At 46.1% G+C, this 20880-nt stretch overlaps 1 protein-coding gene across 2 annotated transcripts in view; it reads left to right on the forward strand.

Annotated features, from left to right (window-relative positions):
- The window catches only part of cdc27 (cell division cycle 27), a 108413-nt gene that overhangs the window by 26632 nt on the left and 60901 nt on the right, over window positions 1–20880 (forward strand). The window lies entirely within an intron of this gene.

Raw genomic sequence — 20880 nt, forward strand, 5'->3', positions numbered from 1 at the left:
GGTTGCTTCTCCTCCACTTTGTGCGGTCTTGGGCCAGGGATTCCCAGGTGTCGGTGGGGATGTTGCACTTTTTCAAGGAGACTTTGAGGGTGTCCTTGAAGTGTTTCCTCTGCCCACCTGGGCGCTCTTGCCGTGTCTGAGCTCCGAGTAGAGCGCTTGTTCTGAGAGTCTCCTATCGGGCATGCAGACAATGTGACCCGTTCATCGGAGCTGATTGAGCGTGGTCAAAACTTTGATGCTGGGGATGTTGGCCTGAATGAGAACACTGACGTTGGTGCACCGATCCTGCCAATGGATTTGCAGGATCTTGTGGATGCAACGTTGGTGGTACCTCTCCAGTGCTTTGAGGTGCCTGCTGTACATGGTCCATGTCTCTGAGGCATACAGCAGGGCGGGTATCACTACTGCTCTGTAGACCATGAACTTGGTGCTGGGTTTGAGGTCCTGGTCTTCAAACACTCTCTTCCTCGGGCGACCGAAGGCTGCACTGGCACACTGAAGGCGGTGTTGGACTTCGTCATCGACATCTACCCTTGTTGACGGAAGGCTCCCGAGGTATGGAAAGTGGTCCACGTTGTTGAAGGTCTCGTCGTGGATTTTGATTATCGGGGGGCAGTACTGTGTGGCGGGGGCAGGTTGGTAGAGGACCTTTGTCTTATGGATGCTTAGTGTAAGGCCCATGCTCTCGTACACTTCGGTGAAGGTGTTGACGATGGTTTGGAGTTCGACCTCCCGAGTGAGCGCAGACGCAAGCTTTGTCTGCATACTGTAATTCGACCACAGAGGATGGGACGACCTTGGATTTGGACTGGAGGCGACGGAGGTTGAACAGTTTCCCGTTTGTTCTGTAAATTGGCTCCACTCCAGCGGGGAGCTTACTGAGGGTGAGATGGAGCATTGCAGCAAGGAAGATCGAGCAGAGCGTTGGTGCGATGACACAGCCTTGCTTGACCCTGGTCCGTACATGAATTGGGTCTGTGGTGGAACCGTTGGTCAGGATCACGGCTTGCATGTTGTCGTGAAGCAGGCAGCCGAATTTGAGGACACTCCATAATCCCTCACGGTTGACAGTGTCGAAGACAATTGGGGATGGAAAAAGGAGATATTTGAAAGAATGACCAAGCCATGGTCAAAGGTGGATTTTAAGCAGGGTATTGAAGGAGGAGAAGGTGGTGAAAAAACTGAGGAGTTCAAGGAGGCAGCTGAAGACATGGCCACTGATGATGGGGCGAAGCAAGGGGCCTGAGTCCGAGGAACAGATTGAGGAGTTGTGTTGGGGATGATCGGAGTTGGGTCGGAGCAAAACCATGAAGGAATTTTAAACATGAGATGAGAATTTAAAATTTGAGGCTTTGGAGAGCTGGGATTCAATCTCGGTTGGCGAGGACAGGGATAATGAGCAAATAACACTTGATGTGAAATGGGCAGAAGCATGGCAGATGGAGTTCAACGCGGAGAAGTGTGAAGTGATGCACTTTGGGAGGACTAATATGAAAAGACAGTATACTATAAATGGCACATTTTTGAAAAGTGTAGATGAGCAGAGTGACCTTGGTGTCCATATACACACATCCTTAAAGGTGGCGGGGCAAGTTGATGAGGTGGTTAAATAAGCTAAGGGTTACTTGGGTTTACACTTCTTCACTTGTATTTCACCCACCCTGAGATAAAGGTCAACATTCCTTTGGCCTTTTGGATTATCTTTTGTACCTGTGCACTAGCTTTTAGTGATTTTGTGTACATGGCCACTTAAATCCCCTCCTGATGATTCGGCATTAAGAAAATAATCCGATTTTGCTTTCTCTGATCCAAAGTGGATGATCTCGCGCTTTCCCACATTGAACTCCATCTGCCAGTTTTTCCCACTAGCTTCGTCTGTATATATATCCCTTTGTAACTTGAACATAGCAACAGTAGGAGACCAATCGGGTGCTTGAGCCTGTTCCACCATTCACTTAGGTCATGGCTGATCTGTATCTTGGCTTCATCTACCTGCCATGCTCCGTAACCCTTAATACCTTTTGGCTAACAATCAGTCAATCTCAGTTTTTAAATTTTCAATTGACCCCCATTCTCAACAGCTTTTTGGGGGAAGAGGGTTCCAGATTTGCCCTCCCCTTTGTGTGAAGAATTGTTTTCTGTCATCACCCTTGATTGGCCGAGCTCTAACTTTCCCTTGTTTGTGCCTCTCCCACCAGAGCAAATAGTTTATCTGCCCTATCGGATTCTTCAATCATAAGCACCTCAATTAGATAATCCCTTAATCTTCTATATTCAAGGAATACAGGCCTAGTCTATGCAACCTGTCCTCCTAATTTAACCCTTTTAGCCCGGGTATCATTCTGATGAATCTGCACTGCACCCCCTCCAAGGCCAGTACATCCTCCTTGAGGTGTGGTGCCCAGAATGGAATGCAGTGCTTCAGATGTGACCTAACTAGAGCTCTCTACAGCTGTAATGCAACTTCCAGCCCTCGAGGTAAAGGCCAACATCCATTAGCATTTTTAATTTCTTTTGTACATGCCCACTAGCTTTGAGTGATTTCTTCACTTGATCCCTAAATCTCTCTGCTCATCCACAGTTCCTAGCTTGCCCTTTAGAAAATACTTTGACCTATCTTTCTTCGGTCCAAAGTGGATGACCTCCCCTCCCAATTTCCTATCCAAGCCAGCAGGTTGCCTCCAATTCCATGCGCTCTCATTTTTGTTCAGTCTCTTGTGTGGAGCCTTGTCGTATGCCTTCTGGAAGTCCATAACCTATAAACACTCCCTTATCTACCACATTGGTTACCTCCTCAAAGCATTCAACTAGGTTTGTTAGAGATGACTTGCGCTTTACAAATCCACGCTGGCTCTCTGATCAGCTCATATTTGCCCAAATGTTCAGTCACTGTCTCTACTAACTTCCCCACAACTGACGTCTGACTAATAGGCCTATGATTTCTTAGTTTATTTCTCCTACCGTTCGTAAATAATCGTGACACTGGCAGTTTTTCAATCCAAGGGGACAATTCCTGAATCGAGCGAGTTTTACACTAACGCATTAACCATTTCCTCACCTACTTCTTTTAATACCCTGGGGTGGAAGCGATTGGCTCCTGTAGATTTGTCTAGCTTTAATCTCATTAGTTTCTCTCTCGTCACTTTTTCTTGTACTTGTGTTGAGTTCTGCCCCTTGATTTATTTGTAATTTTCCTTCTCCCACCTACACAACTTGCTGTGCCTTTTAACTTAATGCCATCTGCAAATTTGGATATACAACTATCTGTTCCTTCATCCAAGTCATTGAATAAATATGATGAAAAGCTGAGGCACCAATACAATTGCGATTTGAACCTGTGACGCCTTGCATTTCAAACACAAAGTGAGGATCATACCAACGAGCCAATTGCTTCACTGCATCAGTCTGGGTAGATTCAAGCCCAGATCCCTGAGGTGACAGGCCAGTGTGTTAGCTAGCACATAGCAGGACCCAGTGCCCTCAGGAAATGTATCGGAGTCCTGTGCATCTAAGTTTCAAACTTTATTTTCATTCATGTAGAAAATTGAGATCAACCTGAATAAAATATAGCCTGCCCTAATTCAGCTTAAAACGATAGTGATTAAATTGAAGCAGCAAAGAACTTTGCAGACAGCTGAGCAACATTCCTGCTAGGCCGCGCAGTGGTCTGGAGGTTCCGCGCAGGCCACTCACCGGCTTTTCAATGCAAGAAACCACGCATGTGACATGATTTGAATGGGCTCTGCAGCCTGTTAAAGGGACCGCGCACCAAAAAAGAATTCCAGGGAACATTGCAGAGTAACTAACACTTTGTTAATACAGGGAATGGCAGCGTAATGGTAATGTCACTGGGCTAGTAATCCAGAGGCCTGGACTAATGATCCAGAGACGTGAGTTTGAATCCCACCATGGCAGCTGGGGAATTTAAATTCAGTTAATTAAATAAATCTGGAATGAAAAGCCAGTATCGGTAATGGTGACCATGAAACTACCGGATTGTCGTAAAAACCCACCTGGTTCACTAACGTCCTTTAGGGAAGGAAATCTGCTGTCCTTACCCGGTCTGGCCTATATCTGACTCCAGACCCACAGCAATGTGGTTGACTCTTAACTGCCCTTTTAAAAGGCCTAGCAAGCCACTCCGTTGTAACAATCTGCTATGAAAGACAATAATAAGAATGAAACCAGACGCACCACCTCCGCACCGCACACGGCAACTACACACAGTCGACCCTGTCCTTCTCAACAACATCTGGGGACTTGTGCCAAAATTGGGAGAGCCTGACACAGTCATACTCGCAGAATCATACCTTTCAGCTAATGTCCCAAACTCCTCCATCACCAGAGGTGGTGGCACAGTGGTATACAGTCGGGGAGGAGTGGCCCTGGGAATCTTCAACATTGAGTCCGTGAAGTCTCATGGCTTCAGGTCAAGGAAACCTCCTGCTGATTACCACCACTTGGATGAAGCACTGAGAGTAGCAAGGGCACAGAATGTACTTTGGGTGGGGGACTTCAGTGTCCGTCCACCACGACTGAGTGAGCTGGCCGAGTCCTGAAGGACATAACTGCCAGTCTGGACCTGCGACAGGTGGTGAGAGAACCAACGCGAGGGAAAAACCTACTTGACCTCGTCCTCACCAATCTACCTGTTGCAGATGCATCTACGTGCTAAATAGGATTGATTTAGAACAGATCTAACAGCTCAAAACTGGGCATCCATGAGGCGCTGTGGGCCATCTGCAGCAGCAGAATTGTGTTCCACCACAATCTGTAACCTCATGGCCTGGCATATCCCTCCCTCTACCATTACCATCAAGCCAGGGGACAAACCCTGGTTCAATAAGGAGTGTAGAAGAGCATGCCAGGAGCAGCACCAGGCGTACCTAAAAATGAGGTGCCAACCTGGGGAAGCTGCAACACAGGACTAAAAGCATAAGCGGCATGTTCTAGACGGGGCTAAGCGATCCCACGATCAACAGATCAGATCAAGCTCTGCAGTCCCGCTACATCCAGTCGTGGTGGTGGACCATTAAACAACTAAGAGGAGGAGGAGGCTCCATTAATATCCCCATCTTCAATGATGGTGGAGCTCAACATGTGAGTGCAAAAGACAAGGCTGAAGCGTTTGCAACCAACTTCAGCCAGAAGTGCCGAGTGGATGATCCATATCGACCTGAGGTCCCCACCATCACAGAAGCCAGTTTTCAGCCAATTCGATTCACTCCACGTGATATCAAGAACTGGCTGAGCGCATTGGATACAGCAAAGGCTATGGGCCCCGACAACATCCCGGCTGTAGTGCTGAAGACTTGTGCTCCAGAACTAGCTGCGCCTCTAGCCAAGCTGTTCCATTACAGCTACAACACTGGCATCTATCCGACAATGTGGAAAACAGCCCACCTATGTCCTGTCCACAAAAAGCAGGACAAATCCAACCTGGCCAATTATCAGTCTACTCTCAATCATCAGCAAAGTGATAGTCGGTGTCGTCGACAGTGCTTTCATGCAGCACTTGCTCACCAATAACCTGCTCACTGATGCCCAGTTTGGGTTCCGCCAAGACCACTCGGCTCCTGACCTCATTACAGCCTTGTTCCAAACATGGAAAAAAGAGCTGAATTCTAGAGTTGAGGTGAGAGTGACTGCCCTTGACATCAAGGCAACATTTGACCGAGTGTGGCATCAAGGAGCCAAAGTAAAACCGAAGTCCATGGGAATCGGCGGGGGGGAAACTCTCCACTGGCTGGAGTCATACCTAGCACAAATGAAGATAGTTGTGGTGGTTGAATGTCAATCATCACAGCCCCAGGACATCGCTGCAGGAGCTTGTAAGGGCAGTGTCCTAGGCCATCTTCAGCTGCTTCATCAATGACCTTGTTAGCCGATGACTGCACAGTGTTCAGCGCCATTCACAACTCCTCAGGTAATGAAACAGTCCATGCCTGCAAGCAACAAGACCTGGACGACATTCAGTCTTGGGCTGATAAGTGGCAGGTAACATTCCCGCCACACAAGTGCCAGGCAATAACTATCTCCAACAAGAGAGAGTCTAACCACCTCCCCATGACATTCAATGGCATTACCATTGCCAAATCCCCCACTATCAACATCCTGGGGGTCACCATTGACCAGAAACTGAACTGGACCAGCCACATAAATACTGTGGCAACAAGAGCAGGTCAGAGGCTGGGTATTCCGCAACAAGTGTCTCACCTCCTGACTCCCCAAAGCCTTTCCACCATCTACAAGGCACAAGTCAGGAGTGTGATGGAATACTCTCCATTTGCCTGGATGAGTTGCAGCTCCAACAACACTCAAGAAGCTCGACACCATCCAGGATAAAGCAGCCCGCTTGATTGGCACCCCATCCACCACCTTAAACATTCACTCACTCCATCACCGGTGTACCGTGGCTGCAGTGTGTACCATCTACAAGATGCACTGCAGCAACTCGCCAAGGCTTCTTCAGCAGCACTTTCCAAACCCGTGACCTCTTCCACCTAGGAGGACAGCGGGCACATGGGAACACCACCACCTCCAAGTTCCCCTCCAACTCTCTCACCATCCTGACTTAGAAGTATATCGCCGATCCTTCATCGTCAATGGATCAAAATCCTGGAACTCCCTAACGGCACTGTGGGCGTACCTTCACCACACGGACTGCAGCGGTTCAAGAAGGCGGCTCATCACCACCTTCTCGAGGGCAATTAGGGATGGGCAATAAATGCTGGCCATGCCAGCGACGTCCACATCCCATAAAAAATGAATTAAAAAAAACTACTACAAATATCCTTGCGGGGAGGTTTGCTAGCACTGTTGGGGGGGGTTTAAACTAACTTGGCAGGGGGATGGGATACAGAGGGGAGCTGAAATAGGGGGGGATGTGCTGCCAATTATAGAGAAAAAAACAAGTCAGCTTGGTAGACAGGGCAAATATATAAGGGCAAGGCTGGATGGCATCTATTTTAATGCAAGGAGTCTTGCGAATAAGGTGGATGAACTGAAGGTGTTGATAAACACATGGGAGTATGATATTGTTGCTATCACGGAGACATGGTTGAGGGAAGGGCAAGACTGGCAGCTCAATATTCCGGGGTACAGAATCTTCAGGCGAGACAGAGGGGGAGGTATAAGAGGAGGGGGTGTCGCAATATTAATTAAGGAGTCAATTACTGCAGTAAGGAGGGATGATATATTAGCAGGGTCCTCTAATGAGGCCATATGGGTGGAGCTTAAAAACAAAAAGGGGGCAAGCACTTTGCTGGGAGTGTACTATAGGCCTCCAAACAGTCAGGGGGAGATAGAGGAACAGATATGTAGGCAAATCTCAGAGAAATGTGCAAATAATAGGGTAATAATAATGGGGGATTTCAACTTCCCCAATATTAACTGGGATAGTCAGAGTGTGAAAGGCTCAGAGGGTGTAGAATTTTTAAAGTGCATCCAGGAGAGCTTTTTGAGCCAGCATGTAGAAAGTCCTACAAGAGAGGGGGCGGTACTGGACCTAATTCTAGGGAATGTGGCCGGCCAAGTGGAAAAAGTGCTAGTAGGTGAGCACTTTGGTGATAGTGACCATAATATGGTAAGATTTAAGGTGGCCATGGAAAAGGACAGGGATGGGCCGGAAATAAAGGTTCTAAATTGGGGGAAGGCCGATTTTAATAGGATAAGGCAGGATCTGGCCAAAATGGACTGGGATCAGCTACTTGTAGGAAAATCCGCATCGGAGCAATGGGAGGCTTTCAGAAGGGAGATTGAGATCATACAATGGCAACATGTTCCCGTAAAGGTCAAGGGTGGTTCCAAAAACCACAGGGAACCTTGGATGACAGGGGATATACGAGAATGGATTAGGAAAAAAAGGAGGGCTTTTGGTAGATACAAAAGGCTAAAGACGGAGGAAGCCCTAGAGGAGTACAAAAAGTGCAGGGGGATACTTAAAAAAGAAATTAGGAGATCAAGGAGGGGCCATGAAATAACACTGGCAAGCAAAATAAAGGAAAATCAGAAGATGTTTTATAAGTATATTAAGGGTAAGAGGATAACTAGGGAAAAAATAGGGCCCATTAGGGACAAAAGTGGCAATCTGTGTGTGGAGCCGGAAGATGTAGGAGGGGTTCTAAATGAATTTTTTGCATCTGTTTTCACTATGGAGAAGGACGATGTAGACATAGAAATAGGGCGGGGGGACTGTGATATGCTCGAACATATTAACATCGAGCGGGAGGAGGTATTGGCGGTTTTAGCTGGCCTAAAAATGGATAAATCCCCAGGCCCGGATGAAATGTATCCCAGGCTGCTGTGTGAGGCAAAGGAGGAGATTGCGGGGGCTCTAACACATATATTCAGGACCTCTCTGGCCACAGGGGATGTGCCAGAGGACTGGAGAACCGCTAATGTAGTACCATTATTCAAGAAGGGTAGTAGGGAAAAACCGGGGAACTACAGGCCAGTGAGCCTAACATGAGTGGTAGGAAAATTATTGGAAAAAATCCTGAGGGACAAAATTTGTCTCCACTTGGAGAGGCAAGGATTAATCAGGGATAGTCAACATGGCTTTGTCAAGGGAAGATCATGTCTGACTAATTTGATTGAATTTTTTGAGGGGGTGACTAGGTGTGTGGATGAGGGTAACGCAGTGGATGTGGTATACATGGATTTCAGTAAGGCCTTCGATAAAGTCCCGCACAGGAGACTGGTCAAGAAGGTAAGAGCCCATGGAATCCAGGGTGCCTTGGCACATTGGATACAAAACTGGCTTAGTGGCAGAAGGCAGAGGGTGATGGTCGAAGGTTGTTTTTGTGACTGGAAGCCTGTGGCCAGTGGGGTACCACAGGGATCGGTGCTGGGTCCCTTGCTGTTTGTGGTCTACATTAATGACTTGGATATGAATGTAAAGGGTATGATCAGTAAGTTCGCGGATGATACAAAAATTGGTAGGGTGGTAAATAGCGAGGAGGGTAGCCTCAGTCTGCAGGACGATATAGATGGGTTGGTCAGATGGGCGGAACAGTGGCAAATGGAATTTAACCCGGAAAAGTGCGAGGTGATGCACTTTGGGGGGACTAACAAGGCAAAGGAATACACAATGAATGGAAAGACCCTAGGCAAGACGGAGGGTCAGAGGGATCTGGGTGTGCAAGTACACAGATCCCTGAAGGCGGCGGAACAGGTGGATAAGGTGGTAAAAAAGGCATATGGGATACTTGCCTTCATTAGCCGAGGCATTGAATATAAGGGCAAGGAGGTTATGATGGAGCTGTATAAAACACTGGTTAGGCCACAGCTGGAATATTGTGTGCAGTTCTGGTCGCCACACTACAGGAAGGATGTGATCGCGTTAGAGAGGGTGCAGAGGAGGTTCACCAGGATGTTACCAGGGCTGGAGCGCTTCAGCTATGAAGAGAGACTGGGCAGGTTGGGTTTGTTTTCCTTGGAGCTGAGGAGGCTGAGGGGGGACATGATTGAGGTGTACAAAATTATGAGGGGCATAGATAGGATGGATGCTGAGGAGCTTTTTCCCTTAGTAGAGGGGTCAATAACTAGGGGGCATAGATTCAAGGTAAAGGGCGGGAGGTTTAGAGGGGATTTGAGAAAGAACTTTTTCACCCAGAGGGTGGTTGGAGTCTGGAACTCACTGCCTGAAAGGGTTGTGGAGGCAGAAACCCTCACAACATTTAAGAAGCATTTGGATGTGCACTTGAAATGCCATAGCATACAAGGCTACGGGCCAAATGCTGGAATATGGGATTAGATTAGACAGGGCTTGATGGCCGGCGCGGACACGATGGGCCGAAGGGCCTCTATCCGTGCTGTATTACTCTATGACTCTATGACAATTAAGAGTGGTTTTCAGAATGAGACTTTTACAGTTTTGGTTAATTGTCAAAGCAATACGCTATCAGAAATTATTGGGTGACAAACTGCATGGAAGGAGTTTGTTGTCAGCTGCATTGTAACATATAAGTCTGCAATGTAGAAGGTTGTAAAGCTGTTCTTTACCGCACACTACCTGTGGGTAATACAGAACCAAAATTGGGTTGCTGCAACATTTTTTTAAACATGGAATTAAATCTGATAATTTAATCTTCACTTAGCCAGGAGTGTTCAAGGTACTCAGAAACTAACAGTATTCTGAACATTTCAAATCACTGATCCATGTCTTAAGTTTCCTGACACAGTGTGCTTGTGATGTGCCTAATGCTGTTGACGTGCAGACATGTCATCTTGTCCAAAAGTGTAAGTGCTGTCTGGACTGGCTGCAGCGTGGGATTGCAACTGCTTTTAATTCCAACTTCAGTAAGATCTGAAGAAAATTGCTGTTAGCGTTTCTCTTGTTTATTCGGAGTTCTCAAAGGAAAACCAGTGGATTCTGCATGTTGAACTAACTTTTATATTTTCTTTGGTTTTGCCCTTCCCCTCTTCTGAATCTTCACTTGGAACATAAGAAATAGGAGCAGGAATAGGCCACTTGGCCCCTCGAGCCTGCTCCGCCATTCTATGAGATCATGGCTGATCTTGAGCTCAAAGCCACTTCCCCGCCCGCTCCCCATAACCCTTCACTCCCTTATCTTGCAAAAATCTGTCTATTTCCACTTCAAATGTATTTAATGACCCAGCCTCCGCAGCTCTCTGGGGCAGAGAATTCCACAGATTTACGACCCTCTGAGAGAAGAAATTCCTCCTCATCTCAGTTCTAAAAGGGCGACCCTTTATTCTGAGACTGTGCCCCCGAGTTCTAGATTTCCCCACGAGGGGAAACATCCTCTCAGCATCTACCCTGTCGAGCCCCCTCAGTATCTTGTATGTTTCGATAAGATCACCTCTCATTCTTCTAAATTCCAATGAGTAGAGGCCCAGCCTGCTCAACCTTTCCTCATAAGTCAACCCCCTCATCTCTGGAATTAACCGAGTGAATCGTCTCTGAACTGCCTCCAATGTAAGTATATCCTTCCTTAAATAAGGAGACCAAAACTGTACGCAGTACTCAAGGTGTGGTCTCACCAATACCCTGTACAGTTGTAGCAGGACTTCCCTGCTTTTATACTCCAACCCCCTTGCAATAAAGGATTACTTGCTGTACCTGCATGCTAACTTGTTGTGTTTCATGCACAAGGACCCGCAGGTCCCTCTGAACTGTAGCATTTTGTAATATCTCTCCATTTAAATAATAGTTTGCTTTTTTATTTTTCCTGCCAAAGTGGATAACCTCGCACTTTCCCACATTATACTCCATCTGCCAAATGTTTGCCCACTCACCTAGCCTGTCTATATCCCTTTGCAGATTCTTTGAGTCATCTGCACAACTTGCTTTCCCACCATCTTTGTATCATCTGCAAACTTGGCTACATTACACTTTAACCCTTCATGCAAGTCATTAATGTAGATTGTAAATAGTTGGGGCCCCAGCACCGATCCTTGTGGCACCCCACTAGGTACCGTTTGATATCCAGAAAATGACCCATTTATCCTGACTCTCTGCTTTCTGTTAGTTAGCCAATTCTCTATCCATGCTAATATATTACCCCCAACTCTGTGAGCTCTTACCTTTTATGTGGCACCTTCTCGAATGCCTTCTGGAAATCCAAATGCACCACATCCACTGGCTCACCCTTGTCCACCCTGCTTGTTACATCCTCAAAGAACTCCAGCAAATTTGTTAAACATGATTTCCCTTTCCTAAAACCATGCTGACTCTGTTTGACTGCAGTATGTTTTTCTAAATGCCCTGCTACTGCTTCCTTAATGAAGGACTCCAGCATTTTCCCAACGACAGATGTTAGGCTAACTGGTCTATAGTTTCCTTCCTTAAATAGGGGTGTTACATTAGCAGTTTTCCAATCCGCTGGGACCTCTCCAGAGTCCAGGGAATTTTGGTATATTGCAACCAATGCATCCACTATCTCTGCAGCCACTTCTTTTAAGACCCTGGGATGCAGGCCATCTGGTCCAGGGGACTTGTCTTCTTTCAGTCCCATTATTTTACCGAGTACTATTTCCTTAGTGATAGTGATTGTCTTTAGTTCCCCACTCCCTGTGGGCCCCTTGATTATCCATTATTGAGATGTTGTTAGGGTCTTCTACTGTGAAGACAGATGCAAAATATTTGTTCGGAGTCTCTGCCATTTCCCCGTTCTCCATTATTAATTCCCCAGTCTCATCCTCTAGGGGACCAACGTTTACTTTAGCTACTTTCTCCTTTTTATATACATGTAGAAGCTCTTACCATCTGTTTTAATGTTTCTTGCCAGCTTATTCTCTCAATTCATCTTCTCTCTCTTTTAGTCATCCTTTGCTGGTTTTTAAAAATTTCCCAATCCTCTGGTCTTCCACCAATCTTGGCAACATTGTGTGCCTTCGTTTTCAGTTTGATACCATCCTTTACTTTCTTAGTTAGCCACGGATGGTGCTCCCTTCTCTTACAATCTTTCTTTCTGGAATATGTTTTTGTTGAGAGTTATGAAATATCTCCTTAAATGTCTGCCACTGCATTTCAACTTCCTTGCCCTTTAATTTGTTTTTCCAGTCCATTTTAGCCAGTTCTGCCCTCATGCCATTATAAATGCCTTTGTTTAAGATACAACTTTCTTACCCTCCAGCTGAATTTGAAATTCAACCATCCTATGATCACTGTTTCCTGGAGGATCCTTTACTATGAGATCATTTATTAATTCTGTCTCATTACATAGTACCAGATCCAAGATAGCCTGCTCCCTGGTTGGTTCCATTACATAATGTTCTAGGAAACCATCCCGGATACACTCTATGAACTCCTCCTCCAGGCTACCATGGCCAATTTGATTTGTCCAATCAATATGGAGATTAAAATCACCCATGATTATTACTGTACCTTTTTTACAGGCCTCCGTTATTTGTTGATTTATACTCTGTCCAACAGTATTGCTACTGTTCGGGGGCCTGTAGACTACGCCCACCAGAGACTTTTTCCCCTTATTATTTTTTATCTCCACCCAAACCGATTCTACATCTTGATCTTCTGAGCCAATATCACTAATCCCATCTTTTACCAACAAAGCCACCCCACCTCCCTTCCCTTTCTTTACATAGAAACATAGAAGATAGGAGCAGGAGTAGGCCATTCAGCCCCTTGAGCCTGTTCCACCATTTAATGCGATCATGGCTGATCATCCAAATACCCTGTCCCTGCTTTCTCCCCATATCCCTTGATCCCTTCAGCCTTAAGAAATATATCCAACTCCTTCTTGAATATATTTAATGAATTGGCCTCAACTGCCTTCTGTGGTAGAGAATTCCACAGGTTCACCACTCTCTGGGTGAAGAAATTCCTCCTCATCTCTGTCCTAAATGGCTTACCCCTTATCCTTCGACTGTGACCCCTGGTTCTGGACTCCCCCGCCATCGGGAACATCCTTCCTGCATCTAGTCTGTCTAGTCCTGTTAGAATTTTAAAAGTTTCAATGAGATCCCCTCTCGTTCTTCTAAACTCCAGCGAGTACAAGCCCAATTGACCCAATCTCTCCTCATATGTCATTCCTGCCATTCCAGGCATCAGGCTGGTGAATCTTCGCTGCACACTCTCCATGGCAAGAACATCCTTCCTCCGATAAGATGACCAAAGCTGCACACCATACTCAAGGTGTGGTCTCACCAAGGCCCTGTACAACTGCAGCAAGACATCCTTGCTCCTGTACTCAAATCCTCTCGCTATGAAGGCCAACAGACCATTTGCCGCCTTAACCGCCTGCTGCACCTGCATGCTTACCTTCAGCGACTGGTGCACAAGGACACCTAGGTCTCGTTGCACTTCTCCTTTTCCCAATCTATTGTCATTCAGATAACCTGTCTTCCTGTTTTTGCCACCAAAGTGGATAACCTCGCATTTATCCACATTGGGCAGATGCATGGCAAATGCAGTATAATCACCCAACCTGTCCAAATTATACTGGAGCTTCTCTGCATCCCCCTCACAGCACACACGCCCACCCAGCTTTGTGTTGTGATATATATTTTCACTGCCACTCGGACCCTGGAATATTCAGTTCCCAGCCCTGGTCGCCTTGCAACCACGTCTCTGTAATGGCGATCAAATCATACCCATTTGTATCTTTGTGCCGTCAACTCATTTATCTTGTTACGAATGCTGCGTGCATTCAGATAGCGAGCTTTTAACTTTGTCTCTTTACCATTTTTCCTTGTTTTGGCCTTTTTTTCTGTCCCTTCCTGTCACACTCTGGTTATTATTTCCCCCATCTCTAGCCTGCTCGATTTGCTTTCTCATTTCGCATTGACTTTTTATTTTCCCGCTCACCTGGATTCTCCCCCCCCACTATTTAGTTTACAGCCCTAGTTATTCGATTTGCCGGGACTCTAGCCCCAGCATGGTTCAAGTGAAGCCCGTCCAAACGGAACAGCTCCCTCTTATCCCAGTACTGGTGCCAGTGCCCCACGAATCAAAACCCATTTCTCCCACACCAGTCTTTGAGCCACTCGTTCATTTCTCTGATCTTATTTACCCTGTACAAATTTGCTCGTGGCTCAGGTAGTAATCCAGAGGTTATTACCTTTTGTGGTTCTGCTTTTTAATTTAGCCCCTGGCTGCTCTACTTTCTCAGCAGAACCTCTTTCTTTGTCCTACCTATGTCATTGGTACCTACGTGGACCATGACAACTGGATCTTCCCACTCCATGTTTCTCTCCAGCCCAGAGGAGATGCCCTTAACCCTGGCACTGGGCAGGCAACACAGCCTTCGGGACTCACGCTCTCGGCTGCAGAGAACAGTATGTATCCCCCCTCACTATACTGTCTCCAATCACTACAACATTTCTTTTTGCTTCCCCCACTTGAATGGCTCCCTGTACCATGGTGCTGTGGTCAGTTTGCTCATCCTCCCTGCAGTCCCTGGCCTCGTCCACACAGGGAGCAAGAATGTCCTACCTGTTGGGCAAGGCCAAGGGCTGAGGCTCCTCCATCACTACCTCCTGGATCCCAGTACCTGCCTCGCTTGTAGTCGCACCCTCCTGTCCCTGACCATGGGCCAAATTGGAAGTAATTACTCGAGTGGGTGTAACTGTCTCCTGGAACATAGTGTCCAGGTAATGCTCCCCCTCCCTAATGTGTCTGAAGTTCGGACTCCAGCTCATCAACTCGGAGCCGAAGTTCCTCGAGCAGCCAACATTTGCTGCAGATGTGGTCGCCCTGGACCTCGATGGTGTCTACCAGCTCCCACGTGCAACAACAACAACACATTGCCTGGTCTCCCATCTCAATTAAATAGTTTTAAAATTTGGAACACTTCTCTTTTAATCTGCAGGAGTAATGATGGAAGATCTGTTTCTCCAGTGCCTCCGATCAGCCTTTCTCTGACAGTATTGCTGAGATCAGTAAACTGTCGCCATGTACTTGTCTCCTGCCGATCTGCCGCACCTTTTCTCAGAACACCGTTCTGCCCAAGTTCCAATTCTCTAGACTGCCTCTGGTTGTGTTCATGATTTTTCACTCTGATTGTTTTAACTGTAGTAATTGCGAGTTCATTTTCTGACCCCATTTTCTATTGACTAGGGTTCTGTAAGACACTCTTCCCCCTGTCAATCACCACTATCAGTCAACAATCCTCTGTTGCTGATGATTCCATTGTGCATTCAGTAATTCTCTGTGCACACAGAGGGTGATGTGAAATCAGTGGGATAGTAAAGATTATGGTGTCATAGAATCGTGCAGCACAGAAGGAGGCTGTTTCCTGCCCTTCCCCATAACCCTGCAGATATTTCCTTTTCAAGTAGATATCCAATTTTCTTTTGCAAGTTACTGTTGAGTCTACTTCCACCACCTTTTCAGGCAGTTGATTCTCGATCATAACTTGCTGCATAAAATCATTTCTCCTCCTCTCACATCTGGTTCTTTTGTCAATGATCTTAAATCTGTGTTCTCTGGTTTCTGACCCTCCTGCCAGTGGAAGCCGTTTCTCCTTTATTTACTATCAAAACCCCTTCACCGCCTATGCAAGCCAACGATCAGCTTTTAACTTGGCAGTCACTACTGCTTGTTATGTGGTGGTTTATTTGTACCCTGGAAATGCATTGTTTTTGCCGAATGTTCTGAGGTCTACCCAAGAAGTTAGCTTGGTCATTGACATTGACCAGAGTCTTTTGGTCGGCATGTACTGAATCCAAAGATCTTTGGGTTTTCTTCTTTGTCATTCTCTGTGTCAGCAACATGAGTAGGATTCTCATTGGTATTAGACTGTGAATTGTTGCTGTGTGTATTCTCCTGGGCATCATCTAGTTTGGCTTCCAAGTCTCATCTGGTTATAGCAGCCACTGAACGGTTGATGCAATTGTGCTTTAATGGTTGTGTTTGGTTTAGACTGTTTTGGGGACCTTGCAATGTTTCAGAATTTTTCTTTCAAAAAAAAAATTAGTACAGGAAACTTTCTGGTATCCGGCACGGACGGGACCGACATGTTGCCGGTTCATTAACAATTCCGGATAACCGAATGCTATAGTAAAAGATACGGAGCTCAGAGCTCCGTATAAAGCAACAAACCCTGTTGCTTCAAAACAATGGGCACAAGTTGCAAGCGTCTCTGTAGCTTAGTAACAGCTTCAGCTACACCCTTGCACAGCAACAAATGGAGTAAAAAAAGTAACGGAGTAAAAAAAAAAGTTACCTGAACCGACTCCTGAATTTTGCCGGTGGATAGAGCGTTCCGGTTATTTAGGGCCGGTTAATCGGAAGTTTCCTGTACTAGCAGCAGCAGGAACATTCTTCCTTGCACATGTTGGTCTTCTCTGCATCTGATCTTTGAGCCCACTACCAGGCTGAGCTGCCCAGACACAATCTTTGATCATACTGCCATTCTTTATTTTTGGATGTCTGTTTTCTCTTTAAATCTTCATTGGTTACGTCTGTGAAACATCTTCATGTGGTTCCCATGTAGTTATGAACCCCTCCCCTTCCTGGATGTCACGGGTAGGCAGGTAAACGTAAAGTGTTTCACAGACATTTACTTCAGTCTGCTGAAATTCTGAATCGAGGGACCCAGACGAAGCCGCTGTTTCACAGGGTGTCTCCACCACAACTTCTTTCTTTGAAAGCTTCATGGTTGGTACTTACATTGTCTTCTCTCGTAAGCTTCTGTTTATCAAGAATCTACATAGAAACATAGAAGATAGGAGCAGGAGTAGGCCATTCGGCCCTTCAAGCCTGCTCCGCCATTCAACGAGATCATGGCTGATCATCCAAACCCTAGCACCCTGTCCCTACACCGACAGCCATCCCACCCAAGCCCTATCCCCGTAACCCCACGTATTTAATCCCCCCTAACACTAAGGGCCAATTTTTATCATGGCCAATCAACCTAACCCGCACATCTTTGGACTGTGGGAGGAAACCGGAGCACCCGGAGAAAACCCACGCAAACACGGGGCGAATGTGCAAACTCCACACAGACAGTCACCCGAGGCCGGATTTGAACCCGGGTCCCTGGCGCTGTGAGGCAACAGTGCTAACCACTATGCCATCGTGCTGCCTGAATAAGTTTCTCTAGTTCATTGTCTAAACTTTGAATATTGAGTCCTCTGATTTGTGATTCACTCTTTATGAATGTAGGGCTGCGGCATGAAGTCACTCTGCTGCTTGTTCTCTTCAAAGGGTCATACTTGGTTCCATCTGCTGCAATGCATAACATTCTGTTCTCGGCTGGTGGGTTGGCTTTTGGATTTGTTGATCTGGAAGGCCATCTTTGAGTTTGTATTGTTGTCGGCTGACCTGGAGTAGTTTGGCTCCTCAATGATGCAGGAATGGAAGTTGGATTGCCCCATGCTGTTATTTTAGTTGAGAAGAATCGGGAGGTGGTTTGTGTGAACAATTGAGATGGGCATTGGTCAGTTGCTCTCATTTCATACTTGTTCTTGATAGCAACTTTAAAGACTGATGGCTTGATCAGTTCCAAGGCACATACATAATCCACAAAATAATGTAATTGATTCTTTTTATCTAGTGCTGCTGGATTCCAGTAAGCTCTTCTGTAGCTAATACAAATCTCTGCTTTGTGAAAATACTGGTGAGGCTGATGGCTATTATTGCACTAATAGTACAGCAACTTCAGGCAAAGGGCAGATGCATAGTTAAATTTAAAAATCCAAAAACTGCTGTCCAAGTTGTGCTGCTCCGCCATTAGCTTTGCGAAAAGGTGATCACGCTGTCTACCTCACCATTGAAATGCGTTGAATGCCGTGAAGTTGCTGTATTTGCGTGGTAGATTCGAACTAAACTTGCCACAGAAAGTCAAGTCCCGTCATTGTAAATCTAGGTACCCTTTTAATGACGTGTTAATTACTGCCAGTCAATCGCTCTGGCACTAAAAATTAACTATTATAAGTGTTGAGTCTCTTCCTTCAGGTTTTAATTGTCGGAGCTTTTAAAAATGTAAAGTTTAAAACTTTTTTTTACTTTTGTCTCTTTTATCTCAATCTAATCTTTCTTTCCCTCTATTGCTCTCTCTCTACCTGATTTGATATTGAATTCACCCACTCTAATTTACACTTCTTTCTCTCTCTTTGTGCTGTTAATTTCACACTCCTTCAATCTAATTGGTTTAGGAAACGCACAGTTGCTTGCCTGGTTCACTCGGGTCCCAGATGCCCTCTTTCCCCTCGCTGCGACGTTATGAAGTCTCACTTTCAGCAACCTGCCACGCAAAAAAAAAAATCAGAAGAACTTGCAAGGCCCTGCTGCAATAAAGTATGGCCCCTTGTTTCACTTCCTCACAGTTTTTGTCATCTCAAGCCCAGTCAACAGCTGATGCCTCTTTGCTTTGATGACTCCACTCTTAATCCTTCTCAATCTACTAACATTCTTGGTCCCTCTCTTTCTCTTCCAATCTCAAATGGAACTATCACATATATTCAATTGCTAAAATTACTCAAAGCTTCATTTCCTGCTTCACGCCAAATAATATTTCCCTCAACAACTCCCGACAAAGTCAAAGTCTGTCCAAAACCTGAATACTGCTGCCTTATGTGGGAAAGCTCTCCTAGTATCTCCTACACATCTAAACAGGGAATAAGAAAAAACTTAATATAAAATAAAAACAGAAAATGCTGGAAATACTCAGCAGGACAGGCAGCATCTGTAGAGAGAGAGAGAATCAGAGTTAACTTTTCAGGTCGATGACCCTTCGTCAGAACTGGAAAAGGCTGGAGATGGAACAGTTTTTAAGCAAGTGCAGTGGCAGGAAGAGGGGGGAGGGGAGGAAAGAACAGAAGGGAAGGTCTGTGATAGGATGGAAGACAGGAGAGATTAAAAGACAAAAGGGATGATGGTGCAAGGCAAAACGAGATGGTAATACAGGTACACTATCCCTTATCCGAAAGCCTTGGGACCAGCTGAGTTTCGGTTTTCGGAATTTTTCGGATTTCAGAAGGTATTATAAGACTGGGAAATTGGTATTTAATATAAATTTTAAAAGTTCAGGCTACCTCTTGCGACTGTTCCGTGTCTCATTCCCCTTCCTGCCCCTCTGGAAAGCCAGATATCGGCTGACTCCTACTAAGCTGGCCCACAAATCAGGTCGGGGGTCGGGTGGGGGGGGTAGAAAAGAATATCGGACGGGCCGCGTTTCGGGTCGAGGGGGGGGTCAGGTCGGGTCGGGTGGGGGGGGGGGGGAAAGAAAAGAATATCGGACGGGCTGCGGTTCGGTTCTGGTCGGGGGGAGAAAAGAATATCGGACGGGCCGCTGTATTGTTGGGTTCATTCTCCCGGTACCTCCTTCACACTGCCCGGCTCGGCCTGCAATCTCCTACCCAGGAGGGAACTCTGTGAACCTCTGCCCTGTTCAGCGTAAGTCGTGCGCCCCTCTGGTCATGTCGTGCGCACGACTTACGCTGAACGAAAAAACTTTTGGTTTTTCGAGGTTTTCGGAAGTTCGGATAAAGGATAGTCTACCTGTAGTACAAGTTAAGAAACAAAAGATGAGTCTAGATGAACTGTAAATGGCATTGGCAGAATGATTGACAGCTGCCATTGAGAGCGAGAAACAAAAAATGATCGGGGCCGAGGTTATGGTCTGAAATTGTTGAACTCGATATTGAGTCCAGAGGGCTGTAAAGTGCCTAATCGAAAGATGAGGTGCTATTCCTCGAGCTTACGCTGAGCTTCACTGGAACAATGCAAGAGGCCGAGGACGGAGAGGTCAGTGTGGGAGCGGAGTGGAGAATTAAAATGACAGGCGACCGGAAGCTCGGGGTCACCCTTACGGACTGAATGGAGGTGTTCCGCAAAGCGGTCACCCAATCTGTGTTTGGTCTCCCCAGTGTAGAGGAGACCGCATCGTGAGCAGCGAATACAGTATACTAAATTGCAAGAAGTACAAGTAAATCGCTGTTTCACCTGGAAGGGGTGTTTGAGGCCATGGACAGTGGGAAGGGGGAGGTATAAGAAAAAACTTGTCTTTCACCACTTCGTGTCTTTGTGTGTCTCTCCTCTTTCCTCCCTCCCCACTCTATGCTTTCCTGTGCCTGTTTTATTGATACAGTGGTCCTTGTGACTATTAACTTCCCCTCTTGTTCCTCTGAAGAATGTACTGTTATTGGCACTGCTCTTCTGCTGCAATAGACTCCTTGCATCATTTTCTATTCTAACTCATTCTTGCCTATTAACTCCAAACTGGGGACTCCTTACTTTCCTTCTAGCTCCAGATGTTTAAAACTTAAGCTTGGTATCATTTTATCAGTGCTACTTGATTTATCTTGACTTCTTTCCTACTTCTTGCAAGATGTCCTGCACTGTGGGCTTTGGCCCTATCAGTTTGGATTCTCAACCTCTCTCCATTGGGACTCGGTTCAGTTTGGCCCTTGCTGATCTTGTCTTGTGTAAAAGACTAGGTGATCTGAAGT

Source organism: Somniosus microcephalus, chromosome 24 (genome assembly GCF_052327205.1).
Source record: "Somniosus microcephalus isolate GS21.2 chromosome 24, FLI_Smic_1.0, whole genome shotgun sequence".
Taxonomy (NCBI): Eukaryota; Metazoa; Chordata; class Chondrichthyes; order Squaliformes; family Somniosidae; genus Somniosus; species Somniosus microcephalus.